This window comes from Crocuta crocuta, unplaced genomic scaffold, assembly GCF_008692635.1.
Source record: "Crocuta crocuta isolate KB4526 unplaced genomic scaffold, BGI_CrCroc_1.0 scaffold204, whole genome shotgun sequence".
NCBI lineage: Eukaryota > Metazoa > Chordata > Mammalia > Carnivora > Hyaenidae > Crocuta > Crocuta crocuta.
In genome coordinates this window covers 460,784-484,937 of record NW_027529603.1, presented here as the reverse complement: position 1 = coordinate 484,937, position 24,154 = coordinate 460,784, and the positions used below count along the sequence as shown (strand labels likewise).

General features: G+C 41.3%; 1 long non-coding RNA gene across 1 annotated transcript in view; it reads right to left on the bottom strand.

Moving 5' to 3' along the window:
• Positions 1-285: 285 nt before the first annotated feature.
• LOC144229776 (uncharacterized) overlaps positions 286-24,154 on the bottom strand; it is a 27,523-nt gene continuing 3,654 nt past the window's right edge. The window contains exons 2-4 of the long non-coding RNA XR_013334599.1: positions 5,113-5,292; positions 590-733; positions 286-500 (exon numbers count right to left, since the gene is read on the bottom strand). This is a non-coding gene — a long non-coding RNA (uncharacterized LOC144229776). The remainder of the gene's footprint in view (positions 501-589; positions 734-5,112; positions 5,293-24,154) is intronic.

Sequence of the window (24,154 nt, the reverse complement as noted above, 5' to 3'; positions counted from 1 at the left end):
AATTTTTTAATGTTTATTTACTTTTGAGAGAGATAGAGACAGAGTGCAAGCAGGGGAGGGGCAGAGAGAGAGGGAGACACAGAATCTGAAGCAGGCTCCAGGCTCTGAGCTGTCAGCACAGAGCCCAATGCGGGGCTCGACTCACGAACCGTGAGATCCTGATCTGAGCCTAAGCGGGACGCTTAGCCGACTGAGCCACCCAGGTGCCCCAAAGCTGATACTATTCTTGCCTTGCCTCTGTTCTCAGTACAAGCGCGGGTCAGAGTATAATTAAATCAACTCCCCAATTTTCCACACTGCTTTTAATAATGGTAATATTAACCTATGCCCTTGGCACATGCATGTCTGTTTCAGTCTGTGGATTTGTTTTCTGCTCCATCTTCTCAATGTTTTCTACTGTAGCCTCTGGCATCTTTACCTGGTTCTTCATACCTCAAAGATATCACTTGAAGGATAACCATACCCATACCCTGGCTTATGGGTAGACTGGTTATAGATACCTAGATAATGGAGATTTTTACGTAAATTTGTCTGCAAGCCACTTGTCAGGAGAGAAAATTCAGAATCTCTGATGATGTGATGAAAATACCTTTAGCAAGCCAAGCAGGTTATGATGTGTCATTGTGGGTGTACCTTTGATGTCCAACTGAAGTAAAAGACTGGGCCTTTTATCCAGTCCTGGAAACTTGAATCCCTGTTTGGAAACCTTTAGTGTCAGCTTGGCATCTTGTTCCTGCTTATCAGGGAGAGAGATTGCAGAGGATTAGTCCTAGGATTTCCAAAGGACTCAACACAGGGGCCTTTAAATGCCATATTTCAATACCATCCTTGACTCCTGAGTCTGACCCATGTATTGATACTTGATTGACTGGACTCTGAATGATTTTCTTTCCAGCAAGGATTACTAGCCTTCTGCCTACAGACTATCCTCAGTAGTTATAACTTTGCTTCTTGATCCACATGTCTCTTCATGGGCCCTGTGTGTTTGCAAGATGGGCAGTGAGCTAGAACACACCCTGCTCCTAAGGAGAAAGTTGGTGAAGGAGAGTTTTTCTAGGGGGTGGTGGTGCTGGCGGGGAGTTGGAGGGGGAAATCATGATGCATGGGCTTTCAGCTCTGCAAGTGGGAAATGCTGCTACATGGCTGGACAAGAATATCTTGTTTTTTCTGGATCCCCCAAAGGAAAGAGAAGAACCCCACTGTAAGGAGGAGGTCATTCCTGTAGGATGGATTCCCTGCCCTGTGTTCTCCTCATCCTGTTCTGTTGAATTCCTGAGTTCTGTTGGGCTGTGAAGATGTAACTTAGATTCATAAAGTAAACTTTCTGAATATGTGCCTTGGCATGGAGAAAAGGTAGAGGAACTTTGTCTCTAAGTACCATGAAGTAGCCTTCTCTATCCATGAGTTAATAAGGTAATTAAGTATGATCCTTGGATCAGTAGCATCAACATCACCAAGAATTTGTTAGAAATGCAAATTATCAGGTTCTGCCCCAGAGCTACTAAATCAGAAATTATGGGTGTGGGGCTCAGTAATTTGTGTTTTGCAAAGCCCTCCAGGTGATTCTGATGTACTCTCTAAGGTGAGACCCACTGGTCTAATTAAAAACACGGATAGAATGTGACTTATCTGCTAGGTGATTCACTGTCCAGGTGAATGATGATTGGTTACTAAAGTTGAAAAATCTCTATTGTTTAGTACCTAGAAAAAGGAGCTGGAGAACAGGAGGTTCTTGCATCTTCTCTTATGAATGTTTCTACCAATCCTGTTGGCCCACATTCCTTAAGGAATCAGTTCTAAGGAGACTGTTTTGATTCCCTTTTACGGATAGAGGTATTAGGACCTTGCTGAAGCTTATCCAGGTTGGAGATGTGTGATTTTCTGACCTCTGGTCTGCCTAGGGGAATGGATTCTCTGCCGGCTGGGAGGAATCTTGTAGCTGGGTAAGGCTCAACTCAGACTCTCATGAAACAAGTGGTCCCAGGAGGTCCACTTTTCCTGAAGGTTTCATGTAGCAGAAAGAGCATGAGATTTGGAGCTAACACATCTGGATTCACACCTAGGATCTGCTGCTTACTAGCTGTGGGAACTTGTATTTAATCTCTGAGTCTCAGTTTTCTTATCTGTGAAAAGAGAATAATAATAATCCTTCCTAAGATTTTTGTGAGGATTAAATAAGATAATGGGGGTCCCTGGCTGGCTCAATCCGTGGAACTTGCAACTCTTGATCTCAGGGTTGTAAGTTAGAGTCCCACGTTGGATGTAGAGATTACTTAAAATCCTAAAAAAAAAAAAAAGATAATGGAAGTAAAATGATTATATATAAAATGCCTTGTGCCAGTAGGGTTCTCAGTAAATGCTAGGTTGTTTTGTTAGTAACTGCCCCTCCAAGCTTCCAGGATGTTACTCTGGAGGAAACCTGGGTTGGCCTGTGATAAAGGAACCATTACCAAGAGCCCACAAACCCTCCACATCTCCATACTCTTACCTATATGGTGTTTGACATGTGTTTTCTCAACCAATTATAGTCTAAAGATAGGAGATCTCCACAAATTTTCCTGTCTTATTCCTAGAGCAGAGTCTGTTTTGTCTAAGGCTGCTATAATTATAGACATAATTGATAATCAGATTAACCCCTTGCATAGGAATTTATCTCCCCAAAAAACGTTTTTAGATCTAGAGTTGGTGAACATCTGAAGATAGTTTCATTCAGTGTTACTCTTTTTATCTGTTTCAGATGGTTCTTAAGTTTTGATGGTTGGAATAGCTCAACTCTCTCATTATCCAAAGCAGTGGTTCTCAATTGGGGGCAATGTCTAGAGACATTTTGGGTCGTCACAGCTGAGGAGGGAGCTTCTACTAATATCAGCTGGATAGAGGCCAGAGATGCTGATCCTACAGTGCACAGGTACATGCCTATCTAAATGCCTGGGTATACTATCTCTCCAATGGGATGGGAATGGAACCCCCCAGAAATGTAATGCTCTGGCCTAAGGGATAACTCCACAGACTTCCAAGAATGATCCCACTGATGCCTCTGAGGCTATCTTGTTGTTATGGGTTGTGCTGTAGCCCTCAAAAAGATATGTTGAAGTCCTAACCTCCAATACCTCAGAATATGACCTTATTTGCAAATATGATCTTTATAGATGTAATCAAGTTAAAATAAGGTCATTTGGGTGAGCTGTAATCCAATATGACTGGAGTCCTTATAACAAAGAGACATTTGTACATAGAAATAGACATGGACACAGGGAGAATGTCTTGTGATGATGAAGGCAGATATCATGGTAATGCAACTACAAGCCAAAAAACACCAAAGATAGACACCAAACCACCAGAAGCCAGGAGAGGGAACAGACTTTTCCATCCTGGCTCTGAGGAGGAAACAACCCTGCTGATACCTTAAACTTGGACTTTTAGTCTCCAGAACTGTGAGGAAATACATTTTTGTTGTTTTTAAAGCTGCCCTATTCGTGGTACTTTGTTACAGCAGCCCTAAAAAATGAATTCACTCGTGAAACAAACTACGCGGCTGCTAACCAGCACTACCACACCCTCATCCCTGAGCTGTCCTCCCTGTTGTCCACACAGACAGAACTCCTATCAGTAGTACCCATCACTGCTCCTGAAGTAGTTTGGATCTTACTGCCGTGGCTGTTGCCATCTGCAAAAGGGTCCAGGTCAAGGCCACACTGAGCTGCCTCAGAAGCATAGCCTTAGTTGGCAAATAGGCCACACCACAACTGCTTCAGAAATTCCTGCTGGGGCTTTAGCAATGGCCAACCTACCCTCCCACACCTTATAGATGCCAGTGCCTCCCCCTCAGCTATTCTTCTTCCTTGACGCTGTTGCCAAAGGCTGTCCCTGGCTTAGCAACCCCTCTTCACTGTGCCAGCTCTCTCAGGAGCTTCACTACCACCCAAAGACCCACAGATTTCAAGCTTATTTGCCACATTCTCCCCCCCATCCCCCCATGCCAGGAGAAACCCTCTTCTTTATGCGGGATGGGTTATAGCCCCACATGCTTAGCAAGCAGAAGCTAGGCCTTCCAGGTTTGCAGCTCTGTATTTGAGATTGCAGATATTACTATCGGAGTTAGTATAGCTTAGTAGACCCAAGGAGAACCCCATGTGTTACTGGTTACAGCTACATAGAAATACTAACAGGCTCAATTTGGGGGGCACTGGCTATATGCTAAGCACTTAATGTATATGATTTAATTCATATGATATGATAATGTATATGATTTCATTTAATTCACAAAAAAACTCACAAGAAAATAATTACCATCCCCATTTGTTGATGAGGATCAGAAGATCAGGGATCAGAAAACTGAAATAACTTGTCCAGAGTTATAGAGTAAATAGAAGAGTTAAACTTCAAACTGAAGTATGGCTGACTCCAATGCCTACCTTCTTCCCAGGTTAGGTCATTGATACTCACACAGGCCTCCTGCTGGGAGCACCAATCTATTATACAATGACCATAATTTTTCTCTTTCCAACAACTCTGGACAGTTAATATATCCATATACCCTTTCTAGGTGGACAGGAAAGTACCATGATCCATTTAAGGGAAAAGGATCCCACAAGTGTTCAAACTCTATGGTGAGTGCTGGAGATTTTCGGGAGCCTAACCTCTTTCTCATTTTGCACTCTAGCAATTCTAGAAATAGACACTTTTTTAAGTGTCTTTTTTTTTTTATTTCTGAGAGAGAGAGCGAGTGAGAGCGAGAATGAGAGCCAGAGCAGGGAGGGTCAGAGAGAGAGGGAGATAGAGAATCTGAAGCAGACTCCAGGCTCTGAGCAAGCTGTCAGCACAGAGCCCAACGTGGGGCTCGAACCCACGAATTGTGAGATCATGACCTGAGCCAAAGTCGGATGCTTAACTGACTGAGCCACCCAGGTGCCCCTTTTTTAAGTGTCTTAACTTAAAGTATAATATCAGATGTATTGTCCAAGACAAAGGGCTTCTAATCCATCACATTGGAGAACACAGCTTGGACTTGGGGTAGAGACTTCCTACTACTTCCCTTCCACCTCAGATTAGACCTGAGGACTCATTTGAGGGAAGGAATGAGTCTACACAGTGAACTCCAGGCCCACATACCTTGCCAAGTTACTTCATATCTTGTCAAATGCAAGAGAAAGAGAAAGCATCCCAGAAAAAGAGAAGAGCAGAGTGAGAGAGGCAAGCTGTAAACCTGGAGCCAGAGAACGGAGATGCCCTTGGTTGCTTCCTGGCAGATCAGAAACACAGGTATCCACTGTGCATGGACTCAGAGCAACTCTGAAACAGAGAAAACAAGAAGGCAAAGGCCAGCACTGTTGTCATTCTACCTCAGGGCCCCACTCTCTGGGGAATGTGAACCAGTCAAAGTCAGGATGTTCCCATCTCATCAATCAGATATGCAACTCTCCCATATGGAGGAACTAGAGTAAGGAGGGAGAGAACTGGTGGTATTTGCTCCAAAATGGCTTCCTTTGGGGGAAAATCCTTTACCTGGGAACAAGAGAAAAAGAGAGTAGAATTCTCATAAGTATTAACAGTAGTTCATCTTGTTGGGAATACTTCAGATACTTGAGAGGAGACTCAATAGAGGGATAGTAGGGAGATCTCAGGGGATCTGAGGTCAACAACTATCTCAAACCCTCAGCAGGTTGTATTCTTCCATCCTCTCTAAGCTCTCTAAGTCCCACAGGACCCTGCCTGTGAGTGAGGCCATCCTGCCTTCCCATTATAATGCTTATACAATCTAGATCACTGGACTCCAAACTGGTTTTATTTGCAGAATTTTTTCTCAAACAGCTGTAATTTGCAAATGAAATGTGAACATTAGATAAAAGAGGAAATTCCATGGTTGATATGGACCCATTTGATATGTTTCAAAATGTCAGGAATGTCTGGATCCACTGAGGACACTTCCAATGTCAAAGGCAGGTACTGAATAGCACAAGATGTGAGATGCCCACAAGAAGAATGATTGGATGTATTTCCTGCACACTGGCAACAAAGATGTGCTTGCTGTTTTAAATTGCCTTTCTCTCTTAGTTCCTTGTTGCTTAAACCATTGGGGATTATTACAGTTATACAAGGTGGGGGGTTGGACTGGGAGCTGAGAATAGTTGTTAAAACATGATTATGTAATGTGGAGGGAGGCTTAACATGTATAAATCTCTGTAACTTTGTTTGTTTGAACTGAGTTTGAATTACTTGCTCCCATGAAGCTGGCAGGCTCTCATGTTATTTCCTAAGACTCTATTAGCCAATTTGGCCTCTGCTATCCTGAGTCTCCCATCAGTTCTCCTTACCACCCTCCTGGGGAGCGTAATAATCATGATATAGAAACTATCATGATCCCACTTGTGTTTTCAGAGTCTGAAATGGACTGTTGTATTGAATCCTACCAGAAATGGGCAATGGGCTCAAATACAGAGGGAAGGAGGTCTCCTGATATTCCCTCAATACCTAGCAAGCAGATTATTTATGCCAAACAGTACCATTAGAAGATCTTTCTATTCCCTTCACTCTAACGTCCTACAACCCTTCACCCAGGGCTGTGAAGAAAATAATCAGATTTTATCAGGTAAAAGGTAAGAGACAAAAAGCAAAAAATATAGATCTGTTTGAGTTGAGATAAATATGACTTTTGTTATAAAATCTAATCAGAAGAATTATGTAAAAAATAAAATTTACAGTTCTGAAATTAAATATGTGTCACCTAGAAAACCAGTCTTTGCACATTTACATACTTGCATCCCTTCACTACCCTTTATTCTAGGAATCCAACTGCTGTATTTAGGCTAAAATGCTCAAATATTCTGCGAAATGAAGCCATGGCTGCTCTGTCAGAAACATCACATTAAAATGTGTTCTGAAGTCACGTGGCAATGTTCTAAGGACAACTGTCATTTCATGAGTTATGCAACCAGCCCTGGGCATCATGAAGGCTGTGAGCTGCGCTTACAGTTCTTACAGGAGCAGGGAAGCCAGAGGACCGTGGTGGCAGAGGCTAGCCATAGCTGAGCCAACTGGAGTAGCAAAAAGAGAAAAATAGATTTTCTTTTTTTATTATTCTTTTTTTATTTCCTTTCTTCCAAATTTTATTTATTTATTTTAAAATATAATTTATTGTCAAATTGGCTTACATACAACACTCAGTGCTCATCTCAAGTGCTCTCCTCATTGCTCATCAACCACAAAAATAGATTTTTTTTAGATCCAACTTTATTTCTTTATTTTTTTCATGTTTCAAAGTCATTCATGATTCAAAATTCTAAAGGTACAAGAAAAAAAAAAAAGACTGTGAAGTCTCTCTTCTTTCCTTGTCTCTCACCTACCAGGTTTCCCTACAAGCAACAGTGTTAAGATTTTCTTGGGCAAATCTGCAGATACAGAATCTTTTTTTAAGATTTCTTTTTTTTTAAGTGTTTATTTATTTATTTTGAGAGAGAGAGAGAGTGCTAGCAGGGTAGAAGGGGAGAGAGAGAGAGAGAGAGAGAGAGAGGGATTGAGCTTAGCATGCCTGATATGGGGCTCACGAAATTGTGAAATTATGACCTGAGCCAAAATCAAGAGTCGGATGCTTAACCCACTGAGACACCTAGGTGCCCCTGCAGATGTATTTTATGTATATGCCAGCACTTACTGCATTCTCTCCTCTAACATTTTTTTCTACATAGAGTAATTTACTACATATATTATGATAAATGATATCTCACTATACTTTATATTGAATCTCATATTATGGTGGAGGTTGATTGTGTTTTCTGATGTTTTTAAGAGATGTATATTTCCTTCCCTGTGGGGTGATCATATCCTTTGTTTGTTTTTCTATTGCAGTTTTAGTCTATTTTTTTTCTTCTTGATCAGTAGGAGCTCTTCTATACTATGGAATTGACCCTTCGTCTGTCAAGTTTTTTGTCCCAGTTTGTTGGATTTTGCCATGTAGAACCTTCAATTTTTTTTTGTAGTCAAATCTTTCATTCATTTCTTTTATGGCTTTTGGGTTTTTATTATAGTCAAGTCTTTCTCTCTCTAAGATTATAAAACAATTCCTCCATAATTCCTTTCAGTGCTTTTATGATTCATTTGTTACACTTAAATTTTTTGCCCATTAAGAACATTTGGATTTTATTCTGGCATAAAATGTTAAGTATGGATCTGACTTTATTTTTATCTTAATGCTACTCGGTATCCCAACTCTATATATTGTGTGACTCACATTTTCCCCATTGATTTCAGGTGCCTGTACATACTTGTTCCATTTCTGGGGTTTTTACTCTATTCCACTATTATCTGTTGATGTGGTCATGTGCCAGTATCAACATAGTTTTAATTATTTTATCTTTATAATATGTTTTGACATGTGATGGTGACAACCCCTATTTCTTCTTTATCTCATCATTGTCTTTGTTCTTCCATGTGAATGTTAAAATCATCTTTACTAGTTAAAAAAAGCTGTTGGTATTTTTATCCATATTTCTTCTCTTTATGAACGTATTTATTGTCAAATTGGCTTACATACAACACCCAGTGCTCATCCCAACAAGTGCTCTCCTCAATGCCCATCACCCATTTCCCCCTCACCCCCACCACCCATCCATGCTCAGTTTGTTCTCTGTATTTAAGTCTCTTGTGGTTTGCCTCCCTCCCTCTCTGTTTGTAACTATTTTTTCCCCTACCCTTCCCCCATGGTCTTCTGTAAGTTTCTCAAGATCCACATATGATATCTGTCCTTCTCTGACTTATTTCACTCAGCATAATACCTTCCAGTTAAATCCATGTTGCTGCAAATGGCATGAGTTCATTCTTTCTCATTGCCAAGCAGTATTCCATTGTATATATTCATAATTTCATGAAATAACTCAGGAAGAGCCAAGATATTTTAATACAGTCTTAGGACTATGTTATTAGGAAGGAAAGATCTTGAAATAGAAGAGGAAGAGAATAGATTCTTCTTTGTGCTGAATATATCCATAGGTGAAATAAAAAGAAATATAATCGGAACTTTGTTCTAGGATAGCCTTTCCAAAAGCATGTATCAAAAACTTTTGTAATAGCAATAGGAATGTTTTAAAAAGTGATTCTGTGTTAAAAATGTCTGATAAACATTATCCACTATATTACCCCTTGGAGATTAAAACCGATGAGAGAGATAAGATGTGCTAGAGGGGAGGGAAGATGCAGATCTCTACTTTATTAATGATAAACAAATATTGTTTATAAAAAAAGACTGTGAGAATCCAGCAGTAAAGATACCTATTTTCTTCTATTTTCCATGTTGCTTCCAAAACTGTTTCAAAACTTGCATTTCTCTCTCTAAATAGCATCTCTTAATATTCCACAAGATGCTCATAAAAACTCAGTTTGGAGAACTTCAGGGCCAATCGTAGATATTTAAAAGAAATTTTTTGCATATAAGGTCCTTTCCAATGTTGATGTTCTTTGATTCTCAGCATCAGTAAGGTAAGGATCTGGGATAATAATCTTTAGGAAATCATTTCTGTATCTTCACATTTATCCCCACAGGGACATCAGGTGATCAAATATCATGTTTCCCTCTTCCACTATTGGATTCCTATGTGAAATCACCAAAGTGGGTGAAATTCCATGTTTTATGCCATCTTTCTAGTCACTAGTTCATTCATGCATTTGGTACTTATTGAGTACCTACTATGTGTTGGGCCCTGCCTTGTCGTTTTTCGTGAATGAGAAGGCCTCTATACCAGGCCCCTGAAGCTGAGCCTCTGGACCTCTCTTGCCTCATTACCTCCTCCTCATGTACACTTTGAGGTATATAATTCTAACAGCAATTGCCCTGAAAAATGATATTGTTCTATATGGGAAAGTTCTGATCCTGAGCCTCTGGCAGCACTGTCTGCATTCCTGAATATGACTGTGACATAACTGAATCTGACTCCAGGCAAGATGAGGCAGCAGAGAACAAAGAGAGAGGAATTCCTGCAAGTGATAGGGACTCCATTTAAAACACAGATGTTTCTGAGATACCATTGCAGATGGAAAAGGTACAAAGGTAACTTAGGAAAAGCACAGGAAAAGAGTAGGGGCTCCTATTTAAATACCTGTTAGAAATCGTTCTGAAATCTCTTTGAAATAAGTACAAGAAAATGAGTAGAGACAGTATTGTGCAGAGGCAAAGCATCTGACTTGACTAGCTGGGTGACTCAGCGCCAAGACTCCTTTGAGCCCTGAGATAGCTGAAATAACATCCTTTGCCAAAGACATCAGATTCTACAGTGGTCAAAATTGACTGGGTTGCGAGATTCATCTGTAGTTTTGATGTGGTTCCATGTTTCTCATATAGAACTATACATGGCCCCTGTAGGGTGCAAAAAATTCAAAAAGATACTCCAGGAGTCTTAGTAGAAGTACTAAAAAGCACCAGAGTTTGCTTTCAAATCCTAAAGCATGTCTAAGAGTGTGTACAGGAAACTACTACCCCTCCTTGGATGAGTGAACCGGTCTTTGCCAAGGGCCTGGCAGAAACCAGTACACTTAGCCAGTCGGATTTGGTTGGTGAGTCTCCTTTTCTTCTGCTAACATGGACATTTAAGTATATGTTCTGCTCTCCTGATTTCACAATTAACAAAATTTTGAAGGTCCATTGATGTAGTTCTTCCTACAGAAGACATATGCCTTTTTAATACAGAATTTATGTATGACTGAAAGCTTCCGTATCTACTAAGTTCAATCCTAGAAACAGAAAGTTTGGGTTGCCTTAAAGCAAATGCCAGATGGGATCATAAGTGAGCCTTGTGTGCATCCTGGTGGACAAGCATTTTCCTGGTGTCTTCATGGCCATCAGATATTCTATAATTTCTGAGAAACCAATGCATTTCCCATGCTGTAGTGCTATAGTGACAAAAGATGAGAAGCTGAAAGATCTATACTTTCAGAGGTTCATGCAAGGCAAGGGGCCTTAGAGATCATCTACTGCAGTGCTTTTCAAACTGTGTTCCATAAAACCTTCAGTTCTGTGTATTTGCTGTAATTCTTTCATTCAGAAATGGCACAAACACAATTCAAACTGTATGGAAAAATCCAGGGTTAATATTAGCAGCAGGCATGCCTGGATTCAGATACTCAAATAATGTTACCAACTCACCACTTCCCTGCTTTCTCATTCTTGTCTCTTAGTTTCATCTTCCCTCTGTTTTAGAGCTTCATTCTCAGACCCTCTCCCATAAAGCAGCAAAGATGGCTAGCAAAAGCTTTAGGCTTTTATTCTATCGGCTGAGCAACCTCAGAACAAAGAGGATCATCCTTCCTGATATTTTCAGTAAAAAGCCTTAGAATTCAGTCTCGTTGACCCTGAATGGGTCATGTGCTCATTTTCAAACCAACCTTGGTGACTCTTCTTAGGCAGGTCTGGGTTGCATTGCCATCTTTAGAGCTGGGGATTGGGGTCAGTTCTGTGTGAACCAAATGGACTGTGAGAGTTGTGGTGAGGGGAGGAGGTTGAGGTTCCTCAGAAAGAAAGACAGATTCTAGAAGAGATTCTAGAAGATTAAAAATACCCGAAGAGTTTCTAGAAGATTAAAAATAGCAGATGGCCATGAGCTCCATAATACTCTCTCAAGGTCATCCATGGCAATCAGGGGGAGGGGAGTAAAGTGGGCAGTTCTCCGGTCCTCTTATATCTTCTTCAGAAAGAGCATTTCTATTTTTTAAAAAATTTTTTAAATGTTTTATTTATTTTTGAGAGAGAGAGAGAGCGTGAGCAGGGGAGAGTCAGAGAAAGAGGGAGCATAGAATCCGAAGACAGGCTCCAGGCTCTGAGCCGTCAGCACAGAGCCCAACGTGGGGCTCAAACCCACGAACATGAGATCATGATCTGAGCTGAAGTCGGACACTCAACTGACTGAGCCACCCAGGAACTCCAGAGCATTTCTATTTTTTCCTTCCCCACCAGCTTTATTGAAATATAATTGGCATATAATATTGTGTAAATTAAATGTGTACCATATGTTGATTTACTTACATACTGTAAAGATTACACTGTCGTTTTAGTCAACACCTCTATCATATCACATAACTAGCCTTACTTTTTTTTTTGTGGTGAGAATATTTAAGATCTTTCTCTTAACCATTTTCAAGTATATAATACAGAATTTTTAACTATAATCACCATGTTATACATTAGATCCCCAGAACTTACTTATCTTGTAACTGGAAGTTTGTACTCTTGGACCAACATCTCCTCAGTTCCCCCACTAACCTTTCTCTCCTCCTCAGCCCCTGGTAACCACCACTGTAGTCTCGGTTTCTATTAGTTTGTTTTTTTTTTTTCAGATTCCACATAGAAATGATACCATACAGTATTTATCTTTCCCTGTCTGACTTACTTACTTAGCATGATGCTTTTAAGGTTTATCCATCTTGTCAAAAAAGGTAGGATTTCCTTCTTTCTCATGGTTGAATAATAGTCCACTGTATATGCATACGACATCTTATTTATCCATTCATCTGTTGATATACAGTTAGGTTACTTCCATGTCTTGGGTATTCTGAATAGTGGGAGAGTGAACATGGGAATGCAGCTATCTCTTCAAGAGCTTATCTTCATTTCCATTGGATATATATCCAAAAGTGAAATTGTTGGATCATATGGTAGTACTACTTTTGAGTGTTTTTATGAGATATAGAGACAGAGAGAGAGAGTGAGACAGAGAATTTTAAGCAGGCTCCATGCTCAGCACAGAGCCTGACACGAGGCTTGATCCCTTGACCCTGGGGGATCATAACCTGAGCCAAAATCAAGAGTTGGATCCTTAACCACCTGAACCATCCAGGTGCCCCTACTTTTGAGTTTATGTGGAATCTCCATACTGTTTCCTATTGTGGCTATATTGATTTATACTAACACCAATAGTGTATCCTCTTCTCCACATCTGGTTTTTTTTCCCAAATCTGTTTTACATATTGGGATTCTGCATTAGATATAATTTGAATAAAATGATTTGTGATTTGCTGCTAAACCAGAATGTTTACAAACTACAACTTAGTGAAACTTTCTCAGCCTGTGAGCCGAGTCTCAGAGAGGTTGCTGTATTTTTTTCTCACAGTCACACAGTTAGTTGGTGGAAAAACTGTGATGCCATTATGTTAGATATATTTAGCCAACCAACATATTTTGAAGACCTATTGTGTGTAGGGTCTTGCTCAAGGCAGTGCATAGAAATACAAAGATGAACATCTCATAGAGCTTATAATAATTTAGGGAAGATATGACAGAGAGAATTCACAGGGAAAAATGTGTGGCGGTCTGTAATTTCAAAAACTGTCTACAGCAATAATTCAGGTCCCACATTCTCTTCCAGAATTTTGCCACACCTCATCAAGGGGTAGAGTCTCTTTCTCAGTCGCTTGAATCTGGGCAAGCTTGTGAGGTTCCAACAAATTGAAAGCGGCAGGTTGAAGCTAGGTTACAAAAGGCAATACAGTTCACACCTGGCTTTCTCTCACAGGAGGTTCAGCTTTGGAAACCAGCCACCTTTCTGTGAGAAAGCCTGAACCCTCCACACAGAGAGACCACATGGAGAGGCCATGTGGAAAGTAACCAAGCCCCAAGCTGAGTGCTATCATCAACTGCCAGACATGTGAGTGAATGAGCCTTCAGTTGAATCCAGTCCCTGGCTTCAAGTCTTTCATCTAAGGCTTGAGATACTCTGGAACAGAGACAAGCCATCTTTGCTGTATCCCATCCAAATTCCTGACCCATAGAGTCTGTGAGTGTGATAAATGGTTGTTTTATGCCAGTGAAAGTGGAACAGAGTAATTCTGTCTGGATCTTTATAGTTGGTATGATGAACTGTAGGAGTGATTGTTATGAACTGGCCAGAGTAGTTTTCTCCCACCCCCTTCCTCATGTAACAATCCAGTCTCCTTGGTCTCACTGATCATAATACTCCATTCCCTTGGACTTTGAGATTAAGGCAGGGGTTAAGCACATGATCCAAATAGGGCCAACCAGGGCCCTTCCTGGGTTGATAAAGGGATAATGAGAGACAGAGAGAGGTATCTCATATTGCTGAAGTTACTGGGCTGGGAGGGAGGTGTAGAGAAACTGTAGAGGTACAAAGAAGATTCTACCTGCATTAAGTCCATATTAAGCCCTAGTTCCTACAGCAATCCCTTTGAACATGCAGACCACCCTAGTATTTTTCCCAAATGCTCAAACCAATAATTTTACTTTGTTGTTTATTGGACTTCTATCCCTTACCTCCAAGAATTCTAATTTAAAAGGCTTTGTGGAGGATATAGCATTGGAATTTGGTCTTGACATTCTGAGGTGTGGAGAGGGCTTTAGAAAGGAAGACAATGTCCATGGAGAAAGGAGAACCGCAGCTGAAAGTACTGACTCTTCAGTCACCAGGTCCTGGCTCCAAATACTGCCCCACCACTTACCCCACCCCTTACCCAAAGACCTTGGACTTTACCTAGTCAAGCACAGGATTCTCACTTGTGATGTAAAGAAAGTAACACCTAAGGCATGGAATTGTTAGGATTAAGCATCACCCAAAGCCCATATTGGCTCCATGCCTGGTGCATGTTAATGTTGAGTTGTGGCCCCTGTGCAAGGATGGTGTGGAGTGTGGATGAGGGGCAGCTTATGGCAGGAGTTTAGCTGAGATAGAACTGGAGGAAGGGACTGGAGCTGGTCTGTGTTAGGTGGACAAGCAGGAGCCATGGACATTTCCCTAGCAGGAATGATTAGAGATGTGAATATATGTACCTCCCATATATAAATCACATTCTGATAACAGGAATTTCTTCAATATAGCATCAGCAGTATAGCTTCATGAGTATACATAATATATTTGGATGCAATTGTGAGATTGGTTCCAAAAGCCTGTAGACCTAGATGTCAGGTGTTCCCCATTCTCTGTACTTAAAAGGAAAGTCTGCTTTTATTCCCTAAAGATTTTTACCTGAATGCATATATCAGGGTTTTTTTTTTAATTACCATGAAGAATGGATTCATATACAATCAATGATGAGCAAATGTAGACTTTATTATAGATTTATGTGGTGGACACTATCAATGCTGTATCAGATTTCCTCAGATCCCCTTTTACCATTGTGTGCTCTGCCTTCCCTACCCTTTCGGCTTCTTGCATACAACACCTTGTGCAACTCTTTCTCAGTGCACACTGTCCTCCATAGCAGAGCTAGAAGTGCTTGGGAATTTATCTCCTTCCTCTGCCCCACCCTTAACCAGTGACTGACAGGTGCAGGAGTGTGAGAGCCCAGCTCCCTTACAATCCGCGGGGACAACACTGAGATGTACTTGCACTCCAGAATTCCCCTGTGGAATCAGGCTGCTGGGTTTTGCCTGGATCATATTTTAGCTTGACTTTTCCCTCTTTCCTGTCTCATTTTCTTTGTTCCCTTCTTGGTCTTCTCTGGGAGCACCTCCTTAAAAAGCCCCTTGCACAGGAATCCTAGCCTCAGGGTCTGTTTCTGGGAAACTGTTTTCTAGGGCAAATGGAGGGTGGAGTTTATATATACATGCTATAGCAAATAACTTCAAAATCCCCCTAAGACAACTCACCTCTCCTGCTCTGCTAAGAAGTACATTTTTCCTTCTGTCCTTTCTTGCTTACAAAGCTTGGCTTTCTTGGTTCACACCTCTCTCCCTGAACCCTCCACCCCCAGTTTCAAATTCTCACTTCTTTATTTTGCAGAGCAATTCTACCCCAACAATCAACCAAAGCTCTTTACCAAACCACCAGGGTGTAACAATATTAGAACCCTGAGATCAGCAAGACCCTCTCTCCTTAGGAAGCAATTTAGGGAACATCTTTTATCATTAGAACATGCCTCTTGGCGTCTCAACCTTTCCTCCAAGTGACTTAGTAACATATCAAATTCTATGCTCCCCCTGCAAGGAACGATTATTATCAGTTGGGCTAATAACATTTTGCCCACTGGTGTTATGTACCTGTGTGTGTGTGTGTGTGTGTGTGCGTATCTCAACAGAATTGTATAAGCATTGCCTTACTAGTCTGGGACAAGGATTTCCAAGTATTTGATTTCTCCACACTTTAAAAAAAATGATATTGGGATGATTGGAGAGACAAGTAAGCAAGCCTTTTGGGGGAGTGGGGTGAGAGAAGAGCTTTATGAGCAGGAAAATGTGGACTGGACAGAAGGGGCTGGCATGGAATTTCCAAAAGTCCTTTTGTCCCCAGACACTGAAGTTTGGATGTGCATGGCTTCCCTTACCATGCAGGCCTGTTTGTTTTCACTGCCCCAGAAGTTTTGCTCAAGCAACTTCATCTACACCTACTGCAGCATGTTTCTAAGACCTTTCACAGGATGCTGCTGGCTGCTGGTGCAAACTAATGAGTATTTTCCAACACAAAGCCTCCAGTTGAGATTATGAAGTAATTTATTAGGCTCTACTGCAGTGAGCACACACAGTTCCTGCTCAGAATGGACTAATTAAAAACTTCCCTACCATGTACGATTTCAATTGTGTTGGGAAAAAAAAAAAGAACAATACCGCTGGTAATTTTTCAAGGAAAGGAAATGACAATATTTCTTTAAAAAATCATGGAAGCCTTGCATTGCTTAAGTAGACAAAACTGTCTGTGGGTGTTGGTGTGTAACTCGGAGCATGATTGTCTTTATGCAGAATAGATCCAGCTTCCCACCTTTAACTCTGATGTGATGTTTTCCTGGTGTCCAACTGATACAAAGGTAAGTGTCCGTATTACTAACTGTAGGGAGGAAGTGGGTTTCAAGGTAATTTTATTTGGGGGTGATGCTCAGGAACGCTGGTATTGTTGCTCCAAGTTCAGAAGTTTCTCTCTTTTAAAAGCCAAATATCCATCATCTGAGTCCCTAATATTCTACCAAATAGGCCTCTCCAGGGTGCTGTGGGAATTTCTCAGGAACACTGAAACAGTTTGCAATTTACCCTGGTTGTTGCTTGTCACCTTAGACTGACATTTGACCTTGAACTGTGACCACTTACTGTGTCAAAACTCAGACTATTAAAAACTATTTGTGTACTGTTTTATTCCAACAAAAGATTAAATAAAAATTTCACCAAGCTTCAAGCATGCCTATTCAAATTTGTCCAGTGAACGACCCTGGAACCCCTAAAAGCCTAATGCAGCCCATTCCAAACCTGTTTTCGAACCATACCTGTGCCTCAATATTTCTAAACCAGAAAAGTATTCACCAGTCTCAAGAGAGACTTTACAATCCACTTTTGAACTAATCAGAAATGTGAAAAAACTTCCCCGTCTCCATATTGTACCTGTCCCTTTCACTTTCAGCTTGCAGGAGACTCACTGACTTCTCTTAAGGAATGTGATTCTTCTTTACTTGGTGGGTAATATACTCTGCCTCCTTTTTAGACTATTTTGGAGGTCTTTGCATTTATTCTACGACAGTAGACATTGGTCACTGTATTAATTCCCCTAGAGTTCAGCTAAGATGCGGTTGTGACATTTCAAAAGCTTTACTGGAGACTAGGGGTGATAGAGGGAATGATACAGGGACTTAGGAATGCCTTTAACACTGGATAGGCACCACAGGAAAAACAACAACTGGACACCACACGTGTCTTTTCTCAGGTCCCTTGGCCATGCTCTCCCACAGGGATCCCTTCCTGGTTATCTCTGCCTTTACCACCAGCCTGTGCCCGTGTTGCTCAGCCAGTTTGCATCCCTACAAAATGACTGCTCTTGCTGAGTTCCCGTCTATAGGGCCCAGATCCCTACCCCACTGACATTTAGGAAAGCACCCCATTTCATCCTCACTCTCAGTCTATGACCAGTATCTCAGTAGCATGATAATCTTGGGGATGCCTTTTCATAAGACTACCACTTCTATTTTCATGTGGAACAAGTTAGATCCACATTGTCTCTGGAAGTTCTCCATTGCAACTGAGGATCATAGCTCACTTTTGCATAAAGGATCATTAAAGTTTTCCAGAAACAAAGGAATAGTCTGCCCTCATAGATGAATCTAAACTTTCATCTTTAAAGGATGAGAAACATTGTTGATGGTTAAAAAAACAAACAAACAAACAAACCATTTTTCTCTCTCCCTTCCCTTCCCTTTGGAGTCTAGTTGAGAGCATCTCCTTTATACTTACAAAGAGCCATTTGCTTCTAGTGTTTGCCAGGCTCAGTACCCAGAACCAAGCAGGCAGGGAGAACTAAGGCACAACCCCTGCTCTCAAGAAGTTCATGACTTATTAGAGGATTTCTGGCGACGATGGTGGGATAAGAATAGAGACTGCAGGTGTAAGATGCAGAGACAAAAAGGAGAAGAGAGTCAGGAAAGAATTCCAGGAAAAGGTGGCACACCATGGGTTTTTAAAGCACCAGCAAGAATTTACCAGATGGATGAAGTGGGAGAAGAATCAGGCAGAGGAAACAAGAGCAACGTTATAGTGGCAAGAACTAATATGCAATATGGAGATTAAAGATGGATGAAAATAATATGCAGACTAAATGCAGGAGGAATGGGAGAAAATGCAAGGATTAGATCCTTCCTGGATGTTAGCTCCACAAGGGATGAGGAAAACTGGAGTGCTTGGGGGTGGGGAGGCAGGTGGAGGCTGACATGATCAGATTGGTGTATTAGAAAGATCAAGCAGAGGGTTTTTAACTAGAGGCCAAGATAACAATCAAAGAAATAGTGTGGGTTAGGGTTGCTGGGACCTCAGTGGCAGTTGTGGGAATGAAAGGGAAAAAGAGTTGTAAGGACTCTTTCGGAAGTTCAAATGTAGGAGATGTTGTCTGATTTAATGTGGAAGGTGAAGGAAAAGGAGTCCAGCTGGACAATGATGTTGCTGATGGACCAGTGCTGGCGCCACCAGCTAAGACTGGAAGTCCATGGAGGGAAACTGGTTTGTTGGTAGGGGAGGCAAGGGGGAAGTGAGAAGGAAAGGTCAGCGGTTGTCAAATCATGAATTCGGGTTTGGGGACATCATGAATCTGATTTCTTGCCAGACTTCTGAAGATGACTGGTTAGTAGCTGGATATACAGGTCTGAAATTCAGCACCAGTACATGGACTGATGGTGTAGACTTTGGGTGATAATTATAATCGTGAAAGGTCATTTTACACTCCAAGGAGAAGTGTAGAGTGAGAAAAGAAGGGAGAAAGGGTTGACTATAGGACCCTGAGATAGTCACCTTATTTTTATAATTTTTATGGAGCTTCTGCCTCTACATTTATTTGGAATGTTTGGTAACTAACATAATGGAAAGGTAATCCATCTGGAAATGAGACAAGTAGAATTAACTTGAGGCGCCAAGCAAGCACACAGAATCCAAAGCAGGCTCCAGGCTCTGAGCTGTCAGCACAGAGCCAGACGCCAGGCTCAAACCCACGAACCGTGAGATCACGAACCGTGAGATCATGACCTGAGCCGAAGTCAGGTGCTTAACCACAGAGCACACAGGTGCCCCAATAAAATTTTTTTTTGAATTTTGAATGCATGAGGGCAAATATTCATTTTGCTCAGCCTTTTGGTAAGCACCATGAGAGCCAGGCAATACCTCTGCTTTAATTTGCCTGAGGGTAAATAGGCACAGATAAGTGTTGATGATGGTGGTGCTGCAGCAGGGGCTTGAAAAGAAGAGCAGCACCTACTCTAACCATGGTAATAAGGATGGAGATAGCACCACCTAGAAGGTTACAGATCTCTTTGGAGGCATGTTCGCTTCCATGAACCCTTGCAACTAGGCAACAGTGATGCCACTTCATCCTGAATAGCGGAAAAAATGACCTTGGTGATGTGAAGGAAAGGGCAGTGGTGGCAATAATGTATTCACTTTTTCCTTGATGAAAACAAAGAGAATAAGGCACAGCCACTCTCTGAGCCTGTTGACAAAGACTGAATCCCACTTTTCCACATTTCTGTACGTTGATTCCAACAATCTCTAATGCCCCTGAGGTCCCCCCGAAGTATCCGTTTTTGTAATTTCACCAAAGCAGTGACCTAGAATTCATCCCAAATCCTTTAGTACAAAATAGAAGAGTGTTTCTACTCATAGGGACTTGATGTCATAAAAGTATGCAATGGCCAACTAGCTCAGCTCCGGTGGCTTCAAAGATCAAAGATTGGGAAAGGTTCTTACAATGGCATTTCCTGGTAAGCTGCAAGTTTTTCAGCCTCCATAATATCTGATCTGGCACCCCACAATCTCACAGCATTTCTGATTTAAAATGGCTTCATTGCGTTCATAACAACGCTCTCAACAATAGCTAAAACATGGAAAGAGCCTAAGTGTCCATCAATGGACGAACGGATCAAGAAGATGTGGTTTATCTATCTATACCATGGAATACTACATGACAATGAGAAAGAATGAAATCTGGCCATGTGTAGCAACGTGGATGGACCTTGAGGGTGTTATGCTGAGCGAAATAAGTCAGGCAGAGGAGGACAAATTCATATGTTTGCACGTATAGGAGGATTAGGAGGAACTTGATGGAGGAACAAGGGGGAGAAGAAGGGGGGAAATGGTGGGGGAAAGGGAGAGAGGCAAACCATGAGAGACTCTTGAATGCTGACAAAAACTGAGGACTGATGGATGTGGGGGTGAGGGAGGATGGGCATGGAGGAGGGCACTTTTGGGGATGAGCACTGGGTGTTATGTGGAAACTAATTTGACAATAAATTATTTGTAAAGAAAAAAACTTTAAAACTATTTGTAAAGAAAAAAAAACTGTAAAAAAAATGCTAGAGGCTGGTAATGCCAAATGTCTTTTCTATCTCAGAGCCCAGCTAATGGACAGAGATGACCCTTTACAAAGAGAGCTGTCTTGACTGGTATTTCTTCAGATGAAGGAGTGACATAGAGAGGTCACAACTGCTTTCTAAAACTTACCATCACATTCCCAGTCAATTCTAGGGGGACTGGACTTGTCTAGTTGTCTAGTTGTAAAGTCGTTTTAACCTTTGTGTGTTTATGGGCTTCTTATTCCCCATGAGATGGTCAGAAGCACAACAGTACCTGTCATACCTGCCAGAAGTCCTGTGGGTAGGTGTTGCCAAACACCCTGTTGGCACCCTAGCCCATGGAGTTTTAGGTTTAGACTCAACTTTTGGTTGGACAAACCTTAGAGATCATCTAGTGCGACTGCTGAGGCCAATCATTACCAAGTGATTACTTGCTTGATAAAAGTATTCCATTATCAGTAAAGAATGCAAGTTTGTTAAAGATGTGCTTTTTCCTTTGTGAATTAGAACAGACTTAAAAATTATCCCATAATAATGTCTCTTACACTCATCTTCTAATAGGCTTTTTGGATAGGGGAGAAGAGGTACTATTATTCTAGTTGAAACTGAGTATAACTTAAAACCAAAACACTCTACGTAGTCTCTGTTAACAGTATGTGGGGCACTAAAACTTTATCCATTTTGTGTTGCTTGAGTACTTTTAAGAGGCTAAGCCTCAAACCCACTTCATCATCTCAGGGTGTGGTGGGATGCTTCCAGTTGTGGAGACCTTACTACCTTACCAGATGACTCACTCTGCTGTTAGACATCTCTCATTGCTTATGTGTTTTCTGCTCCTCTATCAGACCTGGTTCTGCCTATTTGGACTGTATAGAGTAATTCCAAATTTATTGCTGGATGATTGTCTTCAGTATCTCAGAAGGCCAATTTTCTTGTCACATTGAATGTTTTCCCAGGTGTCACTTTACCTATTCCTTGAGGTGTTCTCCATGTGAAGAGCTTGCTTCAAATTCCCACTTATCCTGTTTGCTCTATCAGAGTGCAGATCAGCTTGGCAATATCTTTTTTAATGGGTAGTGTCCGGAATTGAACACTCTACTTCCCACAAGCTTATAATTTCTTATCTTACTCAAGGAATGGAGGATAATACCATCTTTCCTAAGAAACTGCTTGAATTCTGACCATAAAAATGTGTTAATTCTATGGTGTTAGTATCTGAAGCAGAGGAGCATTAATGGGAACCTGAGACCTACCACCTCCAATCCTTTCCACTCGCCTTCCTGGAGTACATTCTTTGCCCATCTTTTTCCTGCCATCCTCACTCACCCCTTCTCCTCTAGACCAGAACAGCTGGGCCCACAGGGTTAGACTAGAGGATTTTTAAGGGGTATTCAATGAAAGTTCAGTCTATCCCTGGAAGCCAAATGTTAGAACTTACATTTAGGAACTGTGAGAAGGATGAAACTCCTGATAATAAATAAGGTTCCCTTGGGTAACATTCAGTTTTTTCTCAAGTGAGGAAGGTGCTGCCCCGTTTGAAAATGTGTGTGAGCAGTTTTAGTTGTCACAGTGATGGGAGGCAGGTGTCACTGGTATTAGAGCCTTGGATGTGAAATGTCTTATGACGGTTGTGAATGTTTTGTAATGTCTCACCCAGAGAAGTATTGTCTCACCCCAAATTCTAACAAACACAAATGGAGAGGACACAGAACTAAGTAAAAAGACCAGATCCCAGTCCTATTCTTGTTCTTACTAGCCTTGCCTTTCTCATTTGTAAAATAGGTGAGAACACAAAGCTCTTGTGAGGACTAAGTCCCAAGCATTTGATCGGACTCTCGTTAATGACACTTGACTACTCAAGATTTATTCTCCTTTCATTCCATGTGGTTTGGGTTGGGCCTGACCTCACACCTTCTTGGAGGAGGGACACGTGACCTAGGGTTATCAGTTAGTTTATCCATTCCGTGGCTCAATTATTGGCTCATGAGAGGGTACATGATCATCACTCAGGACAAGGATAATCAGGCCATGATTTTCATTAACACCTGTGGGAGAAGAGAAGCTCTGCTGTCAGGTCAAATCAGGCCTTGGAAGGATTTGAGCCAGAAATTGTGAGTATATACCATGATGGAGCCTGAGAGTGATGCCAACCCTGCATAAGGAAAAGCCATTGAGAGAAGGGACTGGTATACATTATTCCAGCCCCTGGCTAGAGATGTCCCTAGAGATTTTCATTATGTGAGAAGTATATTTCCTTTGTTAGTTAAGCCACATTGAGCCACTTACAACAGAAATAATCCTGACTTACTCAGCTCTTGTCTCTATCTGCCTTGACTTACAGTTATTAGTTATCTCCTCCATGTGACTCCATGCTCCTTAAGGGGAGTTATCTTTGAACCCTCCCAAGTAGCCAAATAGTAGATGTTAGTGTAGGATAAAGAAGCATCCCCAAAATATTTGATATATGAGTAAAATGAAATAAAATGATATATATGAAAGAGTTTTGTAGAATCTCAACTATTTTATGAATAAATAGCATTTTACATATATCAGAGTTCTCATTAATATTTCCTTCTAAAATATTTGTCTTGTGAGACATTCTAGAGCAGTAAGATTAGTATGTAAGCAAAGGCATTGCTCACCCAGTTTGGTTTTCACATTTGTCTCCATTTCAGCTTTGTAGCAAAGCAATCTGTCCTTACTGCTGTGTCCTTAATAGTTTTCTGCATTATAGTAAGTGGATCCAGTGCAGAGACCTTTTCTGTTTTATCTCTGTGCCCTCAGTACACATGGGAGATACTCAATTGTTGGGCTCCTCTCCTTTCTCAGACCTTTCCAAAGCACCCTCTTATTGCTGTGGGCTTTCAAGGTGGCTGAGTTGCCAGAAAAGTGTATCCCTGTGGCCCAATGGGCATCTTTGGGGATTTGTAGTGTGTCTTTAACATTCATTCATTTAGAAAGCATTCATAGAGCACTTAACCATGAGCTGGGCATTGCCTTTGAGGATTCATACCCTTGTGGCATTCACAGGTAAGTACATAGACAATTATAAAGCAGTCTGATAACCACTAGGATGGAGGAAATATGGGGTGTTATGGGAGTAAACAAGAAGTTGCTAGGCTGAAGTGAATCAGGGAGATCTTCCTGGAAGAAGCATTGAAGCTGAGGCCTAAAGGATCAATAGGAATTAGTCAGGCACTGAATAAGAAAGAGAGCTTCCTAGTCAAAGGGAATGGCAAAGACCAGTGGGTCAGTAGAGTTGGGAGGCAGATGTGGTTGGGGAGCTGAGCATGGGTCGGGCCAGCAATGGGTTTGTAGATGTGGTGCTACTGCTTTTTCCTTTGGGTCAGGTCTCCTTTCTAGATCAGCCAGGCAATGCTCTTTTTTTTTTTTTTTTGCCTATTCAGTGGTTTGT